At 45.4% G+C, this 24,284-nt stretch overlaps 1 protein-coding gene across 8 annotated transcripts in view; it reads left to right on the top strand.

Annotated features, from left to right (window-relative positions):
- The window catches only part of FOXP1 (forkhead box P1), a 341,534-nt gene that overhangs the window by 14,042 nt on the left and 303,208 nt on the right, over window positions 1-24,284 (top strand). For all 8 annotated transcript variants that reach the window (XM_048957784.1, XM_048957785.1, XM_048957787.1 and 5 more), the window contains exon 2: window positions 23,947-24,073. The gene's annotated coding sequence lies outside the window, so the exon portion shown is untranslated. The remainder of the gene's footprint in view (window positions 1-23,946; window positions 24,074-24,284) is intronic.

Raw genomic sequence — 24,284 nt, 5'->3', positions numbered from 1 at the left:
GCAGGGAATAACTCGGCAGCCACTACAAGCTGTGGGTCAATTGAGGGGGAATGCCTGTTGCTTCACAGTTTTGCATATGTAAATCTGTTAATGTTATGTCAGTATTGTGCGGTCTAAACACAAGCACTGCCTTTCTCTGGGGCCCAGATGAACTTGGATCGCCGCCCAGCTAATGAGGATCCGAGAGCGCAGCGTCAGGCGCGGGCTGCCGCCTCTGCGCGCTTCCTCGCTGTGAACTTGGGGCTGCTGGGCTCGGCCATGCCCCAGCAGTGCAACATGCAGCCGGCCTGGCCTCGCTGCTGGCAGCTCACTGCTGCTTCTGTCCCAACCAGAGTGGCTGCTGCACTTGGCTCCGGCTGCGTCTCCCTGCCACGCTCCTACGCTCGCCTTCATCAAGTGCAGATGTGGCACCCGGCCGCCTCCGAGAAGTCATGAACCGCCTCGTCTGTGCTCCCAGGCAGCCAACATCTGCTGGCGGCATGGGAGCGATCCGGGGAGCTGGGCCCTGCAGACAGGGACTTGTATTGATTGCATGGGGATGGTTGCTGGAATGGTTGGGTTGAGTCTGACTCCCCCTTCCCCTCTCTCCCCTCCTTTTATTTTTTTATTATTGCTTTAAAAGTAGTGGTTAAAATTGTTGGACATGGGAATGCTTTTATTGTTGATCATTTCTGGTTCTGAAAAGTTTATTACAATGGGTGAAAACAACAACCCCCCAAAAAACACTATAAAAAACTGCAGTACGCTGAAAGGCTGAAAAAGCACCAATCGTGCTGATTTAACCGAAGAAAACGTTCCTAGAGGTACTGTAAATTTTATGTGCCAGATGAAAAGCATTAAGTGCGTTATTTTTCACGAAGGGAAAACATTCCGATTTTAACCATTTTGTAAATTATATTAATGGCAAACTGCTTCTTAAAAGCTGAGGGGCTGCTCAGTGAGCACACCCCCATCCCGGGGGCCCAGGGGTGCAGGATCCACGCTGCCAGATTTCTGCCTTTGTGTGCAAAGCGCTCTGCTGTTGCTCCCCCCACCCCCCCAAGTCTTCTCTTTTGGAAGTTGCAAGCAAGTGTTTTGAATGCAGTCAGAATAAAATTAAAGGAGAAAATAAGCCGCTTTGGAATGTAGCGGAAAGCTGAGATGTTTGAGTATTTTATCTTTATTTTGCTAATTATTTGTCATGGAGATCTGAGTTGATTCCCTGAGATTTCTTCTAAGCCTCTTAGGGGGAATTTTTCTGGCTGATGGTCATTTTCCTCCATGGTGTACTCCGGGTTGAGCGCCGCTGCCCTCTGCTCCCTGGCCCTGGGAGGGATGCCTGGCTTGCTCCTCATCCTCAGTACCACTAGTGGCCCCAAACAGACTGAGCTCTGGGTTCTGAGCACAGCCCATTGCTCCGGCTGTGATGGCAATTTGGCCGCAATTCTCCTTTTTGATGGAAAATTACGTAGTGGTTGTTGAAGAGCCTGTAGCACATTCTTGTACAATAAAGGTAAATTAAGCCAGGCATTGGTTTATACGTGATTTTCCAGTTCCTTGTATTAGTGAGAGCTATAGCTTACCCTACTGAAAACTTAATTAGGCAAACAGAATGCTATGTTAGCAGTCACTTACAAACCCGATGTGCTCAGGACGAGATTCAAATAAGTTAATAAGAGTTACATTAGGTGTTTCTAATGGTACTTTCCATTATTATTATTTTTTTTTTTAAATAAGCACTGGCTTTGGTAATAATTGTCCCCCACTTTTCGGGTTAATGGTTTAATTGAAAGGCTCCATTGTGTCCATTTAGTCATGGAGGATCCCTTCTGCTGTGCGGTACGTTGGTGCATCTCCTACAGCCTTTGTGTTGAGAGGGCTGATGTGGGTCCCCTGGAGGAGAAGAGCGGGCTGAGGGAAGGCAGCAGCCTGTTGTGCCACGCACCCTGAGCAGCCTGCAGACAGGAGCAGAACAAATCTTCAGTGCTGGAGTGGGCGTAGGGGTGCGTGTGTGTTTGTAATGCATTCAGAATGCCAGTAGCTTGTGCCTTTTGAAGGCTCCAAATCAGAGCTGTCATATTAGCTATACCATTTCCAGAAATAATGTGAGGAACACGCTGGTACCCGTTCTTCAGAAAGGCATCATTATTCTGTTATTCTTTCTTGAGCTTCCGACATCCTCGCTTAACAAAGGTCTTTCCAGATTATGGTTCTCAAAAATAGTTTGCTGTGAGGACTTGGATTCCAAACGGAAGTATTGTCTTTTTTGACAAGGGGAGAGGGAAATGATCACCTCATTTTCTTTCTTGGCAAAGAGATTTTTGGACGAAGGATGTGAACGTAAAGCTTGCAAACTGAAATGGGAAGTCAGAAGTTTGGGACTTTATTATTCTGTAACTGATGTTACACCATTTCCCGTCTGCGTGCTATGAACTGGGAATAGGGAAAAATTGCAGTGCTGAGAGGCTGCTGGCTGATTGAACTAATGCTCGCCAAGTGCTGGGGTTATCTTACGTGGGGTGTTTTGATGATAGAAAGAACTGGTACCTGAAACCTCGGCCTCGAAGTGAGCGCTCTGCTGGTGCGAAGCAGGGGGTCGGGATTGTTCCTCAGCAGCAATTTTGTGCCGTTTTGCTGAATGTGCCTGTTTTTGTGCCACCAGGCAGAGCCGTCACTGGTGACAGACTTTAGAATATTTCTTAGACATTGGTAAAGCAGCATTTGCTCGTTACAATACTGATACAGCTCGCAGCATGTTTGACTCGCAAAAGAGTTATTGTAGGCTCGTGCCTGCTTGTGGTGGGCCAGTGAACGTGTGCGTGTGTGCTGGATGTGGCAACCTTCACTTGGCAGAGAGCAAAGCCTGCTTGCCCCTGAGGAGAACTGCGCTGGGAGCCAAGGGCACGGCAACGCCAGGAAGACGGGTGCATGAAATCCCTGTTAGTCCTTCATCACCTGACGCCTATCCTGAGTAAGGGAGCCCTTCAGTGCTCAGAGCGGAGCTTGAAAGGGCCTTTCCTAGCAGAGACATTCAGGGGTGGGGGATTCCCTGAGACAAGATCAGATAAGATAGTAAGTGGAGGATTCAGGCGGAAAAGTGGTTTGGAATTGCAGATCAGTGGTTTGCCCATAAGTGGTTTGGGTTGGCTGTGGTGTTTTCTGATCATTTTTTTTTTCTCTCCCAAAGATGTCTAGCAATTTTTCACCCCTGTCTTTAAACTCTCTCGGATGGTTTGTGATTTTCAAAGGCTGAGGATGGCTGTTTGCTCCTGAGCTCTGGCAGCTTCACAGGCTGCTGCAAAATCACTGCTCGCTCTCTCGAGGATCCTCATCTGTCTCTGATAGAGCTCCTAGCTTTCAAATGCTTTAGCATAATTCGTTACTTTCTTGAACATTGTAGGAGGTTGAATAAATACGATTTCTACAGTATGTGTGTATACATATATCTCTCTATATGCATATATAAAGCAATGAAACTTGGACATGCTGGGTGTTAAGCAATTCGCCAAAAGCAACAGGAGGAACTGGTGTCAGAACAGGACTTAAATGTATCTGTTGCTCACTGGTGATCCCACAGCTGGGTGGGATCCAGGCAGGCAAACTGTGATGCGGTGACTGTTCTCTCTCTTCCCACACAATATACTTGTATTGTGAAATGTATATTAAAATATTTAGGGAGTTGGACATATTTCATGTAATCACTGGAGGAAAGTGGCTTTTAATGCATCGCTTGGATCAAACCTTCCAGACCTTGAGTAGTTCTTTCCTGATGTGAAATGTAAAGCCTTCACCTGAGAAAAGAAATAATGAAGTTGTGCATTTTCACAAATCCACCAGTACCTGAAGTAAAGAGAGGTAAGGGGATATGAGGAAGTTTTGCTGATATGGCTTGGTAAAGGTAAGAGCGTGGTGGCATAGGGCATGTGTCTGTGCCACTGCTGCTGCAAGAACAGGGTGACAGCACAGCCAGCACCAGTACCTGCTGCTGCATTTGTCCTGTGTCCCTGAATCACCTTCTGTGCTTTCTGTCCTCTTTCTAGAGGCCTGAAATCTGCAGCTTCATTTCATCAACCTCTGTGAGGCAGCTGAGCTAGCTGTCTCAAAGCACTCGAAGATGCTATTGGCATCATGCAGATATGATTATTGTTAGTATAATCAACAAGAATTGCTAGATTGATTTCTATTTTTTTTTTTTTTAATTTTGCCTTTAGATGTCTAAGAAACCCCAAACTTGCATAAGAGTACATAACTTGGTAGAGTTCCCCATTGCTGGAGGCGTCTTTCAGAGCTCAGGCTTGGCTTCCCCTGGAAGGTGCAGGATCTTGCAGACTGTCAGTCTGGAATATGGGTGTAGCATTTCCAAATAGCCAGGAGCCAAGGGTGGCATTGATCACACCCTGCTGTCCAGGAAGATGTTTATACAGTTGTCCGTGGCACTCTGGCTGGGCAGCTGCTGGCTGTGCACATGTGGCTGCTATGGAGCAGGAAGCCAGAGCTTGGGAGGTGGTTCTCCTGAGTGCTAACTTCTCTGCAGTTACAGGCTGAAGGAGCATTGGTCTCCTTGGTGATTTGGGTGAGAGTGAAAATGGCTTTAATCTTTTTGACTAGTCTAAAATGAGGATACAACCTTCTTAATACACCTGGCAAAGGAGCACATTTTTTACAGGTGTAGTTGCTTTTGTTTTATTTGTTCTTTGCTCTCTTGCAAATGTGCATCCTTTTCTTTTTTTCTTTGTATTGTTTTTTCTTTTTCTTGCATACATACGCCTCCTTTAGAAATTTTCTCTTCCATCCAGACACCTGCATTTCAAGTCTCTATCATGCAGATTCATTTTTTCCCTTTAGACGTGTGCCATGCTGACAGGCCTAAGGCTAGAACATGCTTTTTATCTGTGAGGGCTTTCTCTTGCTCTTTCACTTAGAGAACTTGATAACTTTGAGGCAAAGTAGGCCTGTGCCATGCTGTTGGGAGCCAAGACCTGACCTGCTCTGTACTGTAAGCCAGGCTGTTCCAGACTTGTGACTTGGATTTGCGAATGCTCAAAGGTTTGCGTGCCTGAATCAAAGGAAGTGAGCCATGGATTCTACAATGCCCTGATGAATGAATCCTGATGGTGGGGGTCTGTGTAGTACCGTCTTCTGGACTGCCCCAAGAACATGTTCACTAACTCCCACTGTCTTCTGTGTTAGCACTGGCTTCTGTGCTCCATTTAGGTTTTCATTAAAGCATTACATAAACGACAATCGTGTAAATACAAGCGTTTGAAATGGTGCTTTTAAATTAAAAAGACTCTTGGATTCATGCAAGTAGACACATGCTCGCACTAAATAACTTTTGGCTTCCCCCTAACACTTTTCGGAATAATTTAAAGGAAGAAAAGATTTGCAAACAGTTGTAAAAGAGCCATAAAAAACTGTCAAATACCAGACCTTCAGCTAATTGTAAACTGTTTTGCTCTTGGAAGTCATACAACATTGATCTCATAGCTGCTTCATTAAGAAGGTGCTTCTTTGGAGCACGGGAGCTGTTTGCTCAGGTAGGCATGAACAAAAGTAGCAAGGGATGTCTGGCTTCTGTTGTGAATGCCCATTATAGCTCCAGGCAGCTGAAGTGTCCTGTGCCAGAAAGGAAAGCAAGTGCTGGGGGAGCTGAACAGAGAGAGGCTGCACAACTGAGCACTTCTCTCCTCCAGCTGCTTCACCCATGCTAAGGCATGGGGCTTCCACGCAGCCGGGTTTTGCAGCAGGGCCTCAGCACAGCAGAGGGGTGTTAGGGAGGATCCCTGGCACAAGAAGGGTGAGCACCTGAAGGCTTTCTCTCGCTCTTTCTGTCCGTATGGAATATGTTCTAGTCTTCAATTTTCAAAAAGAGACGTGAAAAACTCTTCTTGGACAGAGAATTGGCTGATATCCCATGCCAGCTGGTTAGTTGCATCTTTATTTTTTTTGCAGCATACCAAGGAAGACAGGCGCTCAGGGGTCAGCTTTTTCTGGTTGGGATTGAAAAGAAGAAAATCTAGTCCATTAGACTAGATCAGTGGAAAAAGTTTTCTCCGAGCTCAGCTCTAATTCTGCACTTGTTTGGTGTTTCACTTGAAGAACTCTTTCCATTGTGCAATTTCACTGTTTCCTTCAAACGTTGCAGATCGGGGGTGTCTGCTCCAGGGAAATATTAATAGCAACCTACTGGGGCTCATCTCTAGTGTACTCACTGCCACAGTCTCTTTCCTTTAGCCAATTTCTGAAGCTCTATGATTAGATCTCTTTGGGAAGGGAAATTCTTGCCTTTGTGTATTGGTCAAGCCAATGAATGGACTCCTGTTATCTTCTCGGTCCATGACTGAGTCGGGCTGTCAGAGGCGCAAAGCTGGAGTCAAAGGGACTTTATTTCAGGCAACCCCACCTCCTCTGGGTTAGCTATGGAGAGGATTCTCTTCCCATCTGTTCCTGAACCAGAAACATCCTTGTTTAACAAGAGTGAGTTTGGGGAGTTTTCTGACCTAGCCATTTCCTTTTGGATTTGTAAGGTTATAAGTTGACAGTCTTCTAGAGAGTAGATTTCTGTGGCTGGACAGAATGGGATGTTGGGACAGCTTTTGGGAGGACTGGTTAACCTCAGTTTTGTTTCTGAGTAGGAGCCAGCCTGGTGGCAGGCTTCTGGATTTCGGAGTGTGCTGGCACTTTGGTGGCCCGTTTATCTGGGAAGGATGAGTATCAAGAGCAGGAGGGGGCTGGCAGCGCTACTGTTAGCGGTGCATAGAAAGTGTTCAGGGATTAGGGCAGTGCTTAATAATTCCAGAAGAAATTTCTGGACATGCAAATAAGACAGTGCTGACTATTAAAAATGCGAGCTGTGAAAATCCTCTTCGTGCCTGGATTCACACTGTGTTCCTGCATGTGTGATGGTTTGGTGGTCTGATGCACACTGTCCTTGCTAGCTTAATTGTGACGTATTTTTCTGATCTTTTTCACATTCCTAATGAGAAGCATGTCAAAGAGGTGTTGAACCATCCAATAGATTTTGGCCCAGTTGATTGTAATAACTCTCAGCTTTGTATTTTATGCATGGTATGCTTAAATGGTTTTATAAAAAGGAGAGAAAGAAGAGACCAAATGCTGCAGATCTTGGTTCAGAAGCCATCGTGGTTCCCCTGGCACAGGCAGTAAGACCAAGGCACGACCACCTCCCCATGCTCCAAAGTCGTTGGTGTCTCCTTTGCTGCATGAGTGCAGCAAAGCTGAAATCGTGTCTGTATCCCAGTAGCACTTTAGGTCTCATTTTATGATTACTGCCCTCTCAGGTGCTTGGGAGGTGCTCTCAGTGAGAGTGCATGTATTATTTTGCACCATGGGCTCTCATCTGCTCTGTGCTTTTATTGCACCCAGCAGCCCCCTGGCACTGGCTGCTGTCACAGCAGGGGAACCATAACGCATCTTCCCTCTTGGCAATAGAGGAAACAGATATCTTCGTCCCAGACCTGGGTTGGCAGAGGTGCAGAGAGATGTACAGCTTGGCTGAAAGCGTGGAAAACAGAGCGTGGATCTCCCTATGAAATCTCCAGCTGGTAGCTGAACTCCAGGACTGTTTTTCCCCTCTGTGACAGCCTTAGTCGGTTGGTGTCCAGATGCTGTCACTGTATGAATATTCAGTGCCGATAAAATATGCATAATACCGTAAGCCTTGCCAGGGTGAGGATCTTGAGGGCTTGATGAACTTTGTAACAGCATTACTCAGTTGTAGGGGCACGACTGATGCAGCAATTGATTTCTGAGTTCAGACTTCACCTTCTTTTAAGCAGAGTTCATTCCTGTTTGCTTTTCATAATGGCGTTATTACACCTCGCTGGCAGCAGGACAAGGGAGAAGCCACCGTGCAGCCTTTCATTCCTTGTGAACTCCTGTGCAGCAATCAATGGTGGTGAGCGCCTCTCTGCCAGGCTGGAATTTCACGTATCTGATATGTTATCAGCTAGCTATTGTGGTGTTAACACTAATGGAATACTCCTGTTTTAACTCAGAATTTTCCAACGGAATTTTCCAACCGAAGGAAGACCAAGAAAGTTTCAATATGAAAGAAAAAGGCAAAGGGAAAAAAAATGAAGCAAAACTGTGCTGTTGTACCAAGAATACCAAAAATGCATCTTTAAACTTTTTTTTTTTTTTTTTTTTTTTTCCCTCTTGATCTACTTTCTGTATGACTCATGAGCCAGGCTCTAAAATGGCCTCCTAACATGCATGCATAATTTGCACATCCTCATGTCTGTGGATGCAGTGCTCTTAAACGTCCCCGAGGTGTTGCTCCCATGTGGGGCAACACGGTTTGGTTCTGTTTTCCACCTCCTAAGAAAGGCATGGCCTGTGAGAGAAGACATGGGCTTTCTAAGTACCAGCTGCTTTACTGACTGGGCAGGGGAGGCTGGGAGAGATCCTTTTTGGAAAAAGGTACGTGTGAAACTGTAGAAATGAGGCTGAGACACCTTCTGAGCTGATCGCATCAGTAGCTTCTCCTTAGGCAGTGAGACCACAGCACCTTCCCCTAGTGTTAAACCTAAAAATTAAGTCCACTTACTTGTTTTTTCTCTTTCAGTGGTTTATAACAGAACTTTTCTTAAAGTGGGAATCTCTTCTGTACTATTGTGGCTTTTGTGAAATAAGTCAGAGCTCTTAAATTAAAAGCCAGCACGCACGTGCTCGCAGCAAGGTTTGTCACCCTCAGGAGGGGATGCACTCATGGACAGTGCCTTTATTTCAGACACGTCTGAAGCAACAAATGGCAGTGAACATCCATAGCAATGGGGAGCTTTTGTAACAGCTTATGATAATAAACCCAAGTTTTAGGGGTTTAACGTGCACACTGACGTGCTCTGTGCTGGAAGTGGTCGGTACATGCGGTGGTACTCGGCACGTGCTGTGTGGGCTCGGTGTTTGCCAGGGGAGGGGATGTACCTGACATTACAGAAGGGTGTTGATTTGATTAAAATCTGCCTTTGTTGTCTGATAGAAGCCACGAACCTCCTTTTTACCTTTTCTGCAAGCAGAAAGAAATGCAATTTCCATTCGGCATAGATGTTTCCCTTTCATCCCTGGAGCTAATTTTTTTTTTTTTCCTGCAGCAGTTTTGGTAAAATTATGTATCACTTGTGATAATTCATTTTAAAAATTCCTGAGCTGTGTGGCGTACTTTCATGAAAATTCATTTAGATAAAATTAGATATTATTGTTTAATGAGGTGGCATTTCAATTTAGACCTTGCATCATGCATATACCAAGAGTTTTTTATGGAATAGTTAGGTTCATTTGAGTAATAAAGGCTGAATCATGGGGGCTTTAATTCTTAATCGCTGTGAGGATTGTTATCTGTGGGATGTGAGCTGTCTTAGTGGTATTCAATCAAGTGTCCACTTAGCCGTGACCAGAAGTAATTGCTCCCAAGTGGGTTGCACAATGACCTGTTAATACTTGCTTTGACCCTATGACCTTGTCTGCCCCATTGTTTAGGATTTTATAGCGAGCGAGTCTGCATTTCTGTGGGGTCAAGTAGATATCTGAGGTCAAACATTTTCTGATTACTACATAGTATACACTGTAAGTCTGCAGAGCTGTTGCACAGCAATAGTCACCGCTTCAGAGCAGGACGCAAGCAGTTTGGAAATTGTCTTCCTGAATGCATGTAAACAGTTTAATATTTTACCAAAAGAAGTTCATCTTGTAAATTAGGTATGAATAATACATTTGTAATTACTATTCGTGTCTTTAAACACTTGTGTCTTAATTGGCTTGGGTATTTCTTTAATGTATTTGCATTTTGTCAGGGAAGTTAATTCTAGCTTGCAGAGATGGAGGGTGAGCTGTGTGGCTGGGGATGGCTTCGTCCCACTCCCGTAGAGCACGTGGGCTGGCCCCAGTGCTTCTGGAGCGCTGGGAGAGCGGAGTGCTTCCAAGCTGACTTTGGCTGCTGCTGTGGAGTGTTTTATGTGCCTCTCAGAGCCATCCACAATTAATGAGACCTACTTGTTGATGATAGTTGGGATGTCCCGTATTAATTTATGGGCTATGCTTAAACGTTGCTGAAAATGTGGTCATTTTGGGTGATGCTTTGCAGGGGGGCTTGGCACATTGTGTAGCTGAAAAGCAGTACTTTCTTCACAGTGTCTGAAAAATAGCGTGGCTGTACAAACAAAGCCTTGATATTGTTTGTAGCACTACTCCCTCTTTTCATGTTGTGTTTACTGAGTTCACTAGCCAAAACACTTCTGCACGCTCTTCAGCCTTGTAGGTCAACTCTGCTCTGGAAAAACATATATGCACCTCGCTCTGCATAGCATCCTAGGGAAAATATTTTGATCTTCACTGCCTGAGTGGGGCTGGTGGGATGACATAAAGCAGTTGGATTACGATACAGTTTGGGGACAAACAAAGCTAACGTTCCTGTGAGAGAGGCAGACTATAGTCAATTGAGTAAGCAAGAAACAAGTGCGAGAGGGAAAGCTATATAGCATATGCAGGGAAGAAAACAAAACAGTGACTCTTTCCACTGCCAGAATATTTAAAAACAAACAAACAAGAAAGCATACCCAAGCAAAATGTGCCTTGCAACAGAGCGAACCTGTGGGTTTTTCTCAGTGTGTGTGAGGCCGTGTGTGATGTTGCTCTGGTCGTGTGGATCTGTCAGCTCTTGCTGACGTGTGCCAAGGTCAGGGCCCACGTCTCCAGCAGGACCTGAGGGGTGGGGGAGGATGGGGCTGTGGTGGTTGTAACCTTTGTGGGCAGCGGGGCTGCACCCTCTGCCCTCGCATCACAGTTAGTGCAGAACCACAGGCCACGTGTGTGCTGGTCACAGGGACCCTCAGAAGCTCCTCAGTGGCTGTAATCGTCACCCCTTCAGCTGTGTGAAAACTGTGGCCTTCTGTGCCAGACCATCTCTGAAGCCCTCTCCGCTGTAGGAGTTGGGCAGGGCTAGATTTATGGGGCCGCCTCCCCAGGCAGCTGTTGGTATTCAATCATCCAGGACAGTCCCATTGTCCTCCGTGGGCCGATGACATGTTTCCAGCGCAGGCCCCGGTGCAGATGTGCGGTATTTCCCCTCTCAGAAGCCGCCATCTGAGGCACTCCCACCAGCAGCTCCGCACTCTGCCTCGGCCTTCTCCAGCGCTCCGCCTCAGCCTGCTCGCCCCGCACGGTGTGTCTCCTCAGATCTCCTCGTCCTCTCTGGAAGATGCCAGTGCAGGAGATTGTGTGGCAGGCAGAGGGATTGCCATCGCGTGTCGCTTCCCTGGATTGAGGGATGTGTTCCTAGGGACTGCAGGTGAGTGGCTGAGGTGTGAGGAGCTTTGGCTGGAGATGGAGGCTGGTGAGGCAGGGAGGAAACGTGCTGAAACGCAGGAGTTCTCACAGAGGCGTATTTTAAGGTTGGTGGTGAGGAAAGGAGCGTATCATCGTTCTGTCTGAGCAATTAGTCAGATGGGGGCATTTCTGGTAAAGACCCCATGACTAACACACAGTGTGGTGGGAAGTCCAGAGGGCTTCGTGAACTTTGCTTTGAGGTTTTCAGGGCCTTCTTTGGGGTAGATTCAGTTTTCCCAAGAAGATGGTGTTCTCTTTACTCCCCCTTCTATTATGAGAGGAAAAAATAAGTACATATTGAACACCTGCGTGTGCAGAACCTCTAATGCAATATGCATTGCTTCTTAGCAAGCCCAGTGCTGTGAGTCCCCTGCCTGTAGCAGAGCTGTTGGTGGAAAGTTCTTGTACTGAGTCCAGGATAAACACAATATTCCTTCACTTTTATAAGGAATGCGAGCAGATGCCACGGAAATGAAAGCTCTTGTTGAACACTGATACTGCAGCCTTGATCTATCTCTATTTTCCTTTCTTTTCTTTCTTTTTTTTTTTTTTTTAATTGAAATGTGGGAAAACATCTAAGTTGTTGCAGAGGGTTTTTGGAAAGCCTGCGTTTCCCACACGCTCAGGTTTGTGCAGTGCCTTTGTAGGTGGTGTGTGGTTTGTGTCAATCATCAGTCTGGTGCTAATGGTGGTAGAGGCACGCTCAGGCTCTGAACCCGACACCTAGTGCATTGATCTTTGCAAACACGTTCCTACAAGCTGGGGGGACTGCAGGCTTGTATTCACAGTTTTCAGCTGTCTCTGGAGTTCCATTTTGTACTGCGGGAGAAGGCAGAACACCGCTTCTTTAGCATCATGGGATGTGTTCCTCAGTCCTTCTTTAGCCTTGATATCAATTCAGGCATTTCATCTTTTCCCCAGCAGATGAAGCAGCACCACAGATTGGCTGTTATAATTAGTTTTGTGCACAAAGCAGGAGTGCAATGTTTCAAAATCTCTTGTTGAAGAGGACGCTCCTTGTATCTGCTGGTCTTCCAGTAAGAATTTGTTCAGGGAAAATATGACACTTTTCATTGGCCTGGATGTGGGTTTGGTGATGGCATTTTAGGGGATCGATGTAGTAGCCTTGCTGGATGAAAGTTGTGTCAGTTTTTAAATAAATCTGTCATCGGGGCACTTTGCACCGTGGCCTTCTGCGCTCTTCCTGTTACAAGTAGTTACTTCTTGCTGCTGTGCTGAAATGCACGACCAAGGGCTCATCATCAGAAAGTGAAACTCCCATGTCAGTCCCATAATGTCAGCTTGTGACGATGGTACCACGTACTCTCGGTGCCGTATGACTAATTACTTTTCTGTTTTTAAATTTTCTTTAGAAATGCTGTGTACCTTCTAGCATAGTCCTGCAGTGCCTTGCAGAGCTGTTCCTGCCAAGTAGCAAACCATCCTGAGAGTAGTTAAAACCTTAAACAAGAAATAGAGGGGCTCAGCAGTTCTCAGAATTGCTCAGCACCTTTCAGGATTGAGCAATTTAGAAAAAAAAAAAAGCAAAAAACTCAAAAAACAACACGTAACAAAAAACATGAGAAAGAGTTATGCAAATTGTGACCTTTAAGTGCATTTTATATTTGGAATGAAGTTGGATTGAACGCATTAGCGTTCTTTCCGAGTTCTGTTTTCCAGCATGATTCTGTTTTCGGGTGCTCATCTCCGTAGTGTTGGAGCAGAGCGGTCGGTGCCGTCCCTCAGGAAGAGAGCAGGACATGATGCCTAGGATAGCAGTCACCATGCTCTGTGATAGGCAGTGCGTCAGTTAGCAAGGAGTTGAATAGGTGGATTTTAATTTCTGTGTGGGGTCTGACCACATTATCTAGATGGCAGATTCCTCATTAGCTAGATAGATTAAAATTTGTATCGTGGCTGATGCCTATCCTGACTAATAAGTGTAAGTAACAGCTCGTTCTACTGGAGCTATTGGATGCGGCTTGGGTGGAGGAGAGGAATTGGCTTCTGCAGAGGATATTTGCAGAAAGTCACATTTCCACCATATGTTAGCAGGAGTCTCTTTGGATGCAGGTTTTGGATAGAGTCCTCTGTGTTGCTGTAATCTGGTTTGTCCTTTTTCTACCACTAGTTCTGAATCATACCAACCACTTGGACTCTGGTAAGCGTTGTCTTGAAGGACGGTGGGAACATTTCTGCTGGCTCAGCTGATTTTCACCTATTATTTCATCTGGGTGAAGAAGTAAGATACAGGGGTGAAGGAGAAGTTTTGTGTCTATCAGGAGTGAGGAGGACTGCCAAAAAACCTGAAAATTTGGCCTGATTTTCCAAAATAATAATAGTAAAAAAAAGGTACCACTAATCTCATAAATCCTGATTTAGGTCTGGCTTTTGACAAATCATTATGCAGAAAGGGAAATATCCTTTTAATTTTTAATAGCTTTGCAGTGAAGTTTTATTAGGCAATAATCTGGTTCCTGAGTGGATAGAAGATAAGATCGAGGGCCAAGTAATTTTTTCCCCTCCCGTGCAGTTTGGAAAAGGGGAAAGCGGTCATGGTGAGACGTCTGCCTTATAAAACTCAGAGCAGCATCCTTCTCTGTGCCACAAGCATACAAAATGCCTCCAAATGGATATTTACAACATAAATATGTTCAGGATGTGGGTAGCGAGAGAAGTGTGGGAATAGACGCGAAGGTGCATGGGAGTGGGGATGCGAAGGGGGAGGTGTGAAGAGAGCCAGGAGAGTGTGATGCACATTTTGCAGATAACTTTTCTTCATGTGCCTCCTTCCAGAGCCTGGGTGTGGACTTCCTTCTCCTACCAGCGTATCCTGAGGTTTTATATTCAGCGCAGCGAGATTCTCATACCTGCCTCTGTTTGCTATTGCTGTTATTTCCAAAGCAGTTCTGTTGGCAGGGGACAGCAGCTAATAATGCATCTGGACTGGTCAGGTGGCTTCATTTGGAGTTTGCTTGGTTGTGGTTGGCATTTCTTACAGCCTTTCTCAGGCGCAGCATGCAGTAGACATTTCACTGGCACTTAATAAAGCAGTATAGGGCGCTCCTCGATAATATAATCCTTATGCCAGCCTGGTTGCTAAAGCCGTGAGTCCCTCAGGCAGTAGTAGACAACTACTCTTGGCGTTGCTGCTTGTTTTACTGTTGTCTCAGATGACTAGGCAGCATTTCTGTGATTTTAAAGCAGCGTGTTATTGCCAGTATCTGGGATGAAATTACCACTTACAGATGTAGAGGTGAACATCCAGCTCCCTTTGGCTGTTTAGAAGCACTGAGCATCGCTGGCTTGGGGGATGCTGGCAGCGTGGAGCACCTTTGGTGAGCGCATCATTGCAGCTTGTGTGGAGTACCAGCAACGAGCATCTGGTCCCCTCTTATCTTTCTTTCTCTTGTTTTTTGAGGGGGGGGGAAACATCTGCTCGCCTGATTATTTTCTGTATTATTTCTTTTTTTTTTTCCCCCTTATTTTTTTCTTTTTTTCCTGTGGCTCTTTCAATTTGCAGGGAATGTGTATTTAATGTAAGTAAGATGTTAGCTTCTGTCTAGTTTTTCAGCAAGCATTCCAGTAATTACTGGAGTACCTTTGAATGCTACAGCTGCTATTTCTAAGTTAAGGAATCACATTTTCCAAGCATTTATAACTGAATTCACATGGGTAAAACTTGGCATTCAGATTGCCGGCCCACATATCTTGAATTTTGTCTTGATCCTTTATGTTCACATATCAGTATTGTGTAAGATTGAAGTGGTAAAAATGGCTTCTTGCTGCTCTGGGTGGGCTTGTAATAATGGCATTGGATGAAACTGTTTTAGTTTAAAAAAAATAAATATTGGTTTGAGCTTTGAAATTTTTGTTTGTAGTTACTACTGTGGGATGATGTCTTTTTATTTATCTTCCTTCTTTCTGTTCTCCTTTGCCCTTTATTGCTGTGAAGAAGTCACTATTATTTTAATGTTACTTGTTGCTACCTCTCTAAGGAGCTTCTCAGAATGTGGTCTGACTCTTTCTCTGCTGATGTCAGGAAATCCCTTCGTGCCAAAGGATGTTGGCCAAGGCCAGGCTTCCCCCCTTACCCGCAGCGATATTAACTTGGCTTTTCCAAGTGCTCCTGGAGAGCAACACACCCAGTTCCTGTCGACTGTAGGGGAAAAAAAAAACCCACATGGCTGAAAATTTGCCTTGTTTTTCCTTTGCAAATAGTAGCGTGTCCACAGGGTTGCAATGACCTGCGGATTGGCTGCACTGGAGGCAGTGCTTTGCTCTGAGCTATTTGAAAGCATGGTGGTTTTGAGGATGTCCCAGTGCTGCCATCACGGCTCCAGCCCTGTCGTTGCTCTGCAGCTCCAAGCAACTGCTTCTCTCCCTTTTTTCTTCTCTGTGAAGTCTGGTCCAGAGGAAATACGATTTTTGCATTGCTGCATCCAAAGACATACATTCTATTTTTGAAACTGCTTTGTAACATGCATTGAAAAGTAATGAGCCAAAAAAAAAAGGAAGAGAGATGAAACTTGACCTCCAAATATATTTGGTTGATGGGGTGATACTTACAGAAGTTTTCTTTCAGGGAAAGCGTGTGGTTGGTTTCTGTGGGCAGGTATGCTAACTGTAGGGCAGGTAAGCTGAACAACAGAAGCTAAAGGGATGGATGTGGAAGAGCTGAATACTGAAGTAAATGATATTATTTAGTAGCATGAGTTTTGTGAAAAGCCATGGTCTTCCAATAAAAGCCTAAGAACACAGACATTCTGAATTCACTCCCAGTGTTAATTTCTGTCACTGTTACAGACAACAGTTTTACTCGCATTTTAACATTTGAGTTGCTTAACTCTTCTTTGCGGTAAATGTCCCTTTAATAGCGCTCATAACGTGATGTTTCACAAGTAATGACAGTCCAGGAGAGAAACATACTGAAGTTGGAAGGGAGTTGCTAGCTTTCATCTGGAGCTCGGGTTTTTATTTGCACAGGGTGTGTAGTTAGCTGGTATTTCTGGGCTCTGCAACACAACAAGGGCTCTGCCTGTCCTGTGCTTTGCCCAGCATTTCTCCAGGTCATGGAGAAGCACATGTGAGCATGGGGACAGATTTCTTGGCCTAGGTCACACATGGTGGGATTGGATAACTGGAGAGCTGCCAGTGTCCAACCCAACAGACCATAACCCCAAGTCTGCTCCAGCTGGTAGCGGTGTATGGATGGGCTCTGTGAGCAGCAGGGCCACACGGTCCCGTAGCCAGGACCTGCAGGTGAAGCATCCAGTCAGGGCTGTGAATCTAGGCTCTGCATTTTAAAATGAATGCGAGGAATCCATCCCTCTGGAATGCCATGAATTCACACAGTGCCATAGATCCACGTCTCCGTCGGTGCGCTCCCAGCTGCTCTCTGCCTTTGTGAGAGCACGGCCAGTTGTGTGGAGGGGGGAAACCTTTTGGGATTTGTGGTGCGTGGGCTTGTGATGGAGGACGCCTTGTCGGCAGTGCGTGGAGCGCCCAGGAGTTACGGCAGGTTGGCCGGCTGCTTGTGGTTTGTTGTGTCTGGTTTGGTTCCTACTTTTTAAGTTGCAGTTGCATTTGGTCATTTGAAGCTTATTTTCATAGTCTGGCCAAGCCAGCAGGATCCCCGTGCGCTGCAGGGGAACATAAAACATCAGCCTTTAAGCTGGAGTGCTCAGTAGATAAGAATTTTAAGACTCTTGCATCATGTGCTGTGTCTTATGGGCTTATTTAGTATACTCAATTTGATTTAATTTAGATATTGAATAAGGAGAAGCTCTTTAGTAGCCAGGAAAAGTATCGCCTCTTCTTTCCCCATTTCCTTACAGACAAGATGGCTGGGAGGGCTGATTTTGGCTGGAACTACGTTGATTTCATTGTTGGAAGTAGCAGGGTGTTTTCAAACTGCGTAAAAATGATGTTGCACTTTATCTGTACTGTTAAGCTTTGAGAAAGCAAAGAATTCTTTGGGCTTTCGTCTTACTTCTGCTTTTCTGAGACAAAACGTTGAGAAAATAACTTCTGCCCCTTTGCAATTTAGGAGTTACAAAATGAGCACGGCTCTTGGTCAGGTGGCTCTGCCAGCGCTCTCTCCTTTCTATTCGCCATTGCATAAACACAAATAAAAATTGTAGCTGCCTTGCCACACATGTCAGCATGCGTGCTGATGGCAGACGTTTGCCTGGCTGAAAGGTTTGGTTTGGCTCCTGTTTGCCTTGGCAGGACTGAGCCCTGCCTGCGAGCAGCGGGGCTGCTGGGCGGCGTTCCCAGGAGATAAAGAGAAGTGTGGGGATACGGCATGGCGCTGGTGGCCCTGCTGGAAGGGGCAGAGGCAGACAGCCTGCCACAAATGATTTTACCATAGCAATGGGGGTGAGATGATGGGTGAGCAAGACTTCCATGTTACAAAGGCAGCATGTCTGGGAGTTCAGCAGAGTCACGGGGCTTGTTTGCAGATCCCTCGGCTGGAGGCTGGATGGAGTTCAGTTCTGTGCACTACTCACTGAGCACCTCCCAAGCGACACTGCAAAAAAAAAACCCCACACGTTTGGATGATGATAAATTTGCATGCCCGGATAACCTTTCATTTGAGAATATTAATTATTGCATGAGTTTGTGCTGCCCTGGAGTAATCACAGCTGGGTGTTCTCTCAGCCTGGAGAATCTTCAGAGTGGGTGAAAATCATCCCAGAAGTCTGTTTAAGAAAGACAGGGGAAAAAAAAAAAACCAACCAGAAAGAAAAGCAGGCCTCCCAAAGGCTGTGGTGGAACCCAGCATTAGCAAATGCTTCTAGGAAGTTTGACCGAGAGCCATATGGCAATGTGGGGAGTATTATCCATTGCTCCAAAAGTTGGTCTCTGAATCAGCCTATTGACTTCAGCAGCACTTAATCATGTGCTTCAGTTCTTCTTTGAAAAGGGTTGCATTCCTGAATCATGTCCTCTGATTTTAACCACTAGACGGTACTTTGTTTTGTGGTAGCAGACAAGTCCAGTCATATTTCTGTGACTAAGTTTGCGAGTTCTGACTGCACTCCCAGTGAAGTACGCTGATGAATATTCTTCCTCTTATCAAATTCAAAACATTTGCCACTGTTCTTGGATTTTAGGCTCAAACCATCCGGTGTATTCCTGCAGTGCAGCTGGTGGGGCAGCACAGGACAGTGTGACTTCATGTGCCTGCCTGTAGAGCGGTGCGATGTAAACAAACATGGGGGAAACCGGTGATCTCCAAACATTGCCCTGAATTCTGCTTTCAAAAGCCCTGAGTGTTGATGGTGGTGATTGAATCCGTACATTAAGGGCAAGAACCAGTTGTGCTGGTCCGATTTGGGTTGTGTTTGGATGCTGGAGTACGTCCTGGATGCTCACACACTGCTGAGCTGCGTCAGGGATGAGCTGGACTGGTTTGGGGCTGCTCTGCTGTGCTGCAGGAAAGGAAAAGGGGGAGATGAGGTGAGAATCAGCCTGTGGGAACTTGCGATGTGCTGAAACTGCTCAGGATTTAAATGAGTGAGGTATCAGCCCCTCACTGGCCTGAAGCTTCAGGTGCACGCTCAGCCCTGCGGGGAGGAGGAGGATGCTTGCTGGGATGTGCCAGCCTCCAAGTGAGCTCTGCTCACGGCTGCCCTATGGTCAGTGGTGCTGGGACTTGCATTCCTCCCTGTGCAGTTCCCAGCAGCTTGCTCCAGCCTGTGCCTTGTGATGGGAGCCTGTGCAGCCCCTGTGCTGCTACCTGCTCTGGCATGGGTGAGCGGGGAAGCACTGCGAGAGGGTGGGAGTGCCTCACTCCAGGGTGTTTGAATCGTTAGGTTTCAGCAGAATTTTTGGTCTCACCTTTCTGTGTTTTTACAGCTAAGGCTCTTTTTACTTCCCAACTTTCAACATCTGGAATTCAGTTTGAGTTTATTAAAAAAATTTCAAAATCTGCAGTCTGTATGAAACACTGATGTCTTTGCGTTTTGCCCGCAGTTTTTTTGCTTTAATTTTGTATCCTTCGCAAATGCCAGAAATCCTAAGTAGTTGCACATTCAGTAGCTGCTGCTTTCTTCTTTGTCTTAATCTTAAGCAGTTTTTTTTGATTATTTTTCCACTTAGACACTTTTCTAATTGGGGATAATACCAAAATGATTAATCAAATTAAGTGTGAGAGCGAAGTGGCTGATGCACAAAGCCGCGTGTAGCTGCTGTCTCTGCGCAGTGAGGTTGCCTTGCTGGAGCTGCTGTTGCTTAATGGGCCTCTTAGGCTTTTTTTTTTTTTTTTTTTAATAAGGTACTGTGTAGATCCCATTGACTTCAGTTGTTGATTGGGATGCCTGACAGCCGGGAAATTAAGCCCCTTCTTTGTGCCGGAGTTGAAGGCCAGATTTTCAAGGATTTTCAATGCTTAGCACCAATAATTGGTGTTAGGTATTTTTTGGAAAAAGTTCAATTCTCATTTGGGCACCTAAATAAGGGTGAGAGATTATGATACTTGTAGCGACTGGTGTTACTGGGCTATGGTGAAGGCTTTTTGGAAGATCCTGGCGCCACAGCTCGTTATTTTACTGTCGAAATAAGAGCTTTGTTCTTTTGCGTTCCTACTTTGTTTGCGGGCGCTGAGCATTTCTGCAAATTCTGATTGTGGAGGAGAAACTTTCTTGCTTCTGCCTCCTTTTTTTTTTGTGCTTGCCTTAGCGTGTGTGGAGGGAAGGGGGAGCAGAATGAGTTGAGTAAATTAGACAACTGTTGGAAAAAAGGGGACATGCAAAATCAAGTGTTCTACTTGCGTAATCTGTTTAACACCAGCGAGCCACGGAGCCTTGTGGGACACGGGAATAAAAGGAACATCTGTGCAGGCCACATGGCATGCTCTGGAGGAGCCCTCCATCCCAAGCAGCTCTGCTCTATTTGCAAATAAAAGCTCCTGCCGACATCAAAAAGTTGAGGTGGATCCCAGCTGAAAGGGAGAACAAATGTTACCTTTCCTCGCAGCGAGTTCCTCCTGTATGCAGCCTTTGTGGTCCTATTAAGGATGCTTTTGGCATGTGTTTCTGATGGCAATTAATGTTGGTTTGGTGTTTTTTTTTTTTTTTGCTTTGTTTTTGTTTTTTAAAGTTATGTTGGAGATACATCCGTGTTGAAAAATTTTAGGAAATCGCAGAGCTTCTCAAACTAAAATCAAATGCACATGAGATTGAAATAAGAACAGGGATGATAAATATATATATGTGTATGTGTATACACATATATATAGTTTGTTTGTTTGTTTGTTTGGGTTGAGCTGTTTGTTTTTGTTGCTGTTTGTGATTGCTTGTTTGCTGTTCTAAATATTTCTTTGTTTCTCATCCCCTGATGCCCACGCCCTGAGATGCACAGCTCTGCAGGCTGCTCTCCCTGCTCTCCTTTTGCTGTGGTGACGGTGTTTGGTAAACAGCCCCATCCCGAGGTGGGGCCCTGGGGAGCTGTGGCTGCTCCAGCCCCTCTCCCTGGGTGCTTGCAGGACTCCGAGGACGAGCAAGCGAGCATTTTGTCTGCACTTGTGTTTTATCTCCACTTGCAACCAGTTGGAGTGCAGCACTGCTCGCAACGATGCACTGAGTTCATGGCTTTGCATTCTCTAGACAGGCTGTATTGTAGTCTGTATCAAGAAGGCATGTATTTTTTAATATGTAAATAGGAAAGGATGGTGGTTTCATCTCTATTCCAATGTACCCAGGGTGGCAATAACGCTTGTTTAAATCCCTGTGGAACAGATTGTATATGGCAAAATTAATGTCTCAACTCTCCAAGTATTTTCTCTAAAATATTTGATTTTTTGCATTTATTGTGTTGCTTGTTTCAGATAGAGAATGGTATCAGCCATGCATTCAAAGCTTAATTGGTGGAACACAGATTTATTCTAATTCAAAACAGTCACTTAAAAACAGTTTTGTGTATATGTATACATGGGCACAACTTTTCGTACAGTTGTCTGTTTTGGAGCGGTCTCTTAGGCGCTGATGTACGAGTTGAACCTGTTTTCTTTTGTGCAACATGGCTTTAAGAAATCGTTAGTGAAAACGGTATTTATAGTTTCATTGCAGTCAATAAACATCCAAATGTGAGTGGTGCATTGAAGTTCTACCTTTGATGGGGCTTTGAAATGTATCCTGCAGAGCAGAGCCCCAAGGTGTGTGTATCTGTGAGTCTGTTCCATCAGCACGCTGCTTCTCAGGCTCCCAGCCACGTGTTTGTGTTCCCACTGCCTTGGTTGTGTGGTGTTCCCCACCAGCTTGGTCCTGCTGGGAGAGGACCAGCCTGGTGCTGGTGGGATGCGGTCATAGCAGTTCTCCAGGCCATCAGACCCGTGTGCCTTTGCTGTGGAGATTTAAGTAGTGAGATATTAAAACTTGTCTTTCAATCTGTTCAATATTGAGAAGATTAATTTTTGTTAGGGGCAGACTAATAGGTTTCCTATTCTGATTAATACAGTGATAATAAAAACGATGTGATTGCTGGGATTAATGAAACGCAGGTTCATGTTTCAAGGTTTGATTGACTTTGTACTCCAGCTCTGCTGAAGCTGCTGTGTCTCATCAGCCCTTACTTAGCTGTAGCCCTCAGAGAAAGTATATGGGAGTGAGGCAGTGCAGGGGAAAATCTGTATTTGAGGACTTATCGGAGAATCTTCTGTGGGAGAAGTTGGTCCAAGAGCAGTTTGGCTTTGCTCATCTCTGCAGGTTGATTAGAGCTGCTGTCTTTAACCCAGCAGGCTATTTTTGTGAAACGTGCAGGAGAGGAGCGTCCAATTCAAATGTGTGGGCACATCATTAAAAGCCTCAATTTGTCAATGCCAGATCGAACTCGACTGCGTGGGCAGATCATTAAAGGCTTCAGTTTATCAGAACCCATCTCCCTGGCGTTCCTCTCCCCGCAGGCAGCATGCCGTGTCCCAGCTCTCCGGGCTGTGCTCCGTGGAGGAGCCACAGCAGCTTCTGTGCCCACAGGCCTCGCTGGGCTCCTTCCCTTGCACACCTCCAGATGTGTGATGGTACAGGCTGCTCAGCAGCTGTGATGGGCACAGGCTGTGTGTGTAGGTGCAGCTGTGCTCTGCCCTGTGCTCATCTGCAGTAACAAACCCAGCCTCGGTTGTGTGTTCTGGCGCTGTTTGGTTGCTCCTCTAAAGTGTTAGCTCCTCACTAATAAAGTAAGGCTGATGCAGGATGCAGGTCACTCTGGTTTGCAGGTATTTCAGAGCCTCTGAGGAAGAAGTTGCATTTAGCAGATCTGGTGTTTGAAAGGCCCTCTTGGATCTATTTTTGTTGTGCAGCACAGTTTTATAATAGGGTCGCGTAATCCCTATATTTAGGTTTCTGAACTGTTGTGATCATCTTTGAGCCATTGTATTGCATTCAGCTAAGAATGGGAAAAGCCCCGAGGCCAGAGAAGCATATTTAAAAAAAGGAAAAAAAAAAAAACCAACAAACCTAACACAGAAAAGCCTCCACCTTTCTCCCTTCTGAAATTCAGTGCGGTTGTTGCTGAGACAGTCACTGGCAGATGTTCCAGAGGAAGGCTGCTGTGGTGGTTGTCTGCCACAGGTTGGGTCCTTGGCGCTGCCTAAGTGCTGGTTCACGTGGAGAGCTGAGAGCGGCCACTCTGCTGGGGATGGTCTGCGGGGAGAGCACCAGGGAATGGAAGGCAAAGGCAGCCCTTGGGATTTCAGCCTTCATATTTTCTCCTACCCCAGTCCCTTGGGACCCTTCTTCCGTTGCAAAGCTTGTTTTCTCCTCTGGAGGTTATAGCACAGAGGCTGTCCCACATGCCCGTGCATCCATCAGGGCAGCAGGCACTGGAGCTGCTGCTTAAATCCCACCTGATTCCATGGGTGCAGTGCTCGTGTGCCTCAGGCCCTCTGCTCCTGTTTCTCAATATCAGCTTGTACTCAGCGTGGATGTTTTGTCGATGGAGAAAATATACCTCTCTTTTAAAACCCTTGTTAGTAAAATGGGTGTTTAATTTGTACCGCAAGCAGCTTCCTCTGAGCTAGGCTTAAACTCAATCTGTGTTACTAATAGCTGGGGAAAAAACATACTAATTGGTATTTCTTAACTGATGTTTGCAAATTTTGCCTTTTCACCCTGAACATCAAATAGTTTTTGTATGTGTTTATCCTTATCTCAGAGGGAAGATTATTGCTAACAAGAGATTCAACATTTTGTTAAGGTTTTATCAGGATGCAGTGAGTGCAGGCTGAGAGTAAATATTTCAGAAACTCAGGCTGTTGCACTTCGATAATGCAAAGTAGGTTAAAGTGTCTGAATTTTGTGAAACAGGGCACCATTTTTGAGCAGAATACGGGTTTGGCAGCTGACACGTTTTGGTGTTTAGAATGAACAAAAACTCGCCTGTCGGAGGAGCAAATTGCAAAATCTGAAATAAGAGCATATTTAAAAACCTTAATACTGTAAGTTTCAGTTTCATTTAAAGCAAAATTCTGCTGTGTGATAGAGCGATGTTTGATGTGTAGAAATGTTCCTGTAATGCTCCCCACACCTTCAGCACTTGTAACTTCCTTTTATTTTCAAAGGAAAACGGTGGGCTTTGATATGATTCTAACTAAGTGAAGTTTTAAAACATGTTTTTGTCTTTCAGTCTCCTGAGAACATTTTTTTCTGAGTGATTCCAGCTTCCAGACATTTGCCATGATAAGGGTTTCGATCCTTTCCCATATTTGCCCTGAGTCATGAGTGGATATGTGTGATGCCTGCAAGTAAAACTGGTGAGTCACCAATCCCAAGTTCGAAGTAACTCTCACTCTTTCTTACAATCTCTCTCTCCCTCACCCCTTTTTTCTTTTAGATATGGTGGGGATTTGGGGTTCCTTTTTTGTACTGTCTGTCTTCATAAACAAGTCACCACTATTTTGTACCTCCCGAATAAACACGTTAATTGTATTGAAATATCCATGATACCAAATACTATCAATAAGA

The sequence above is a fragment of the Lagopus muta genome, chromosome 11, assembly GCF_023343835.1.
Source record: "Lagopus muta isolate bLagMut1 chromosome 11, bLagMut1 primary, whole genome shotgun sequence".
Taxonomy (NCBI): Eukaryota; Metazoa; Chordata; class Aves; order Galliformes; family Phasianidae; genus Lagopus; species Lagopus muta.
This window is presented reverse-complemented; position numbering and strand designations above follow the sequence as displayed.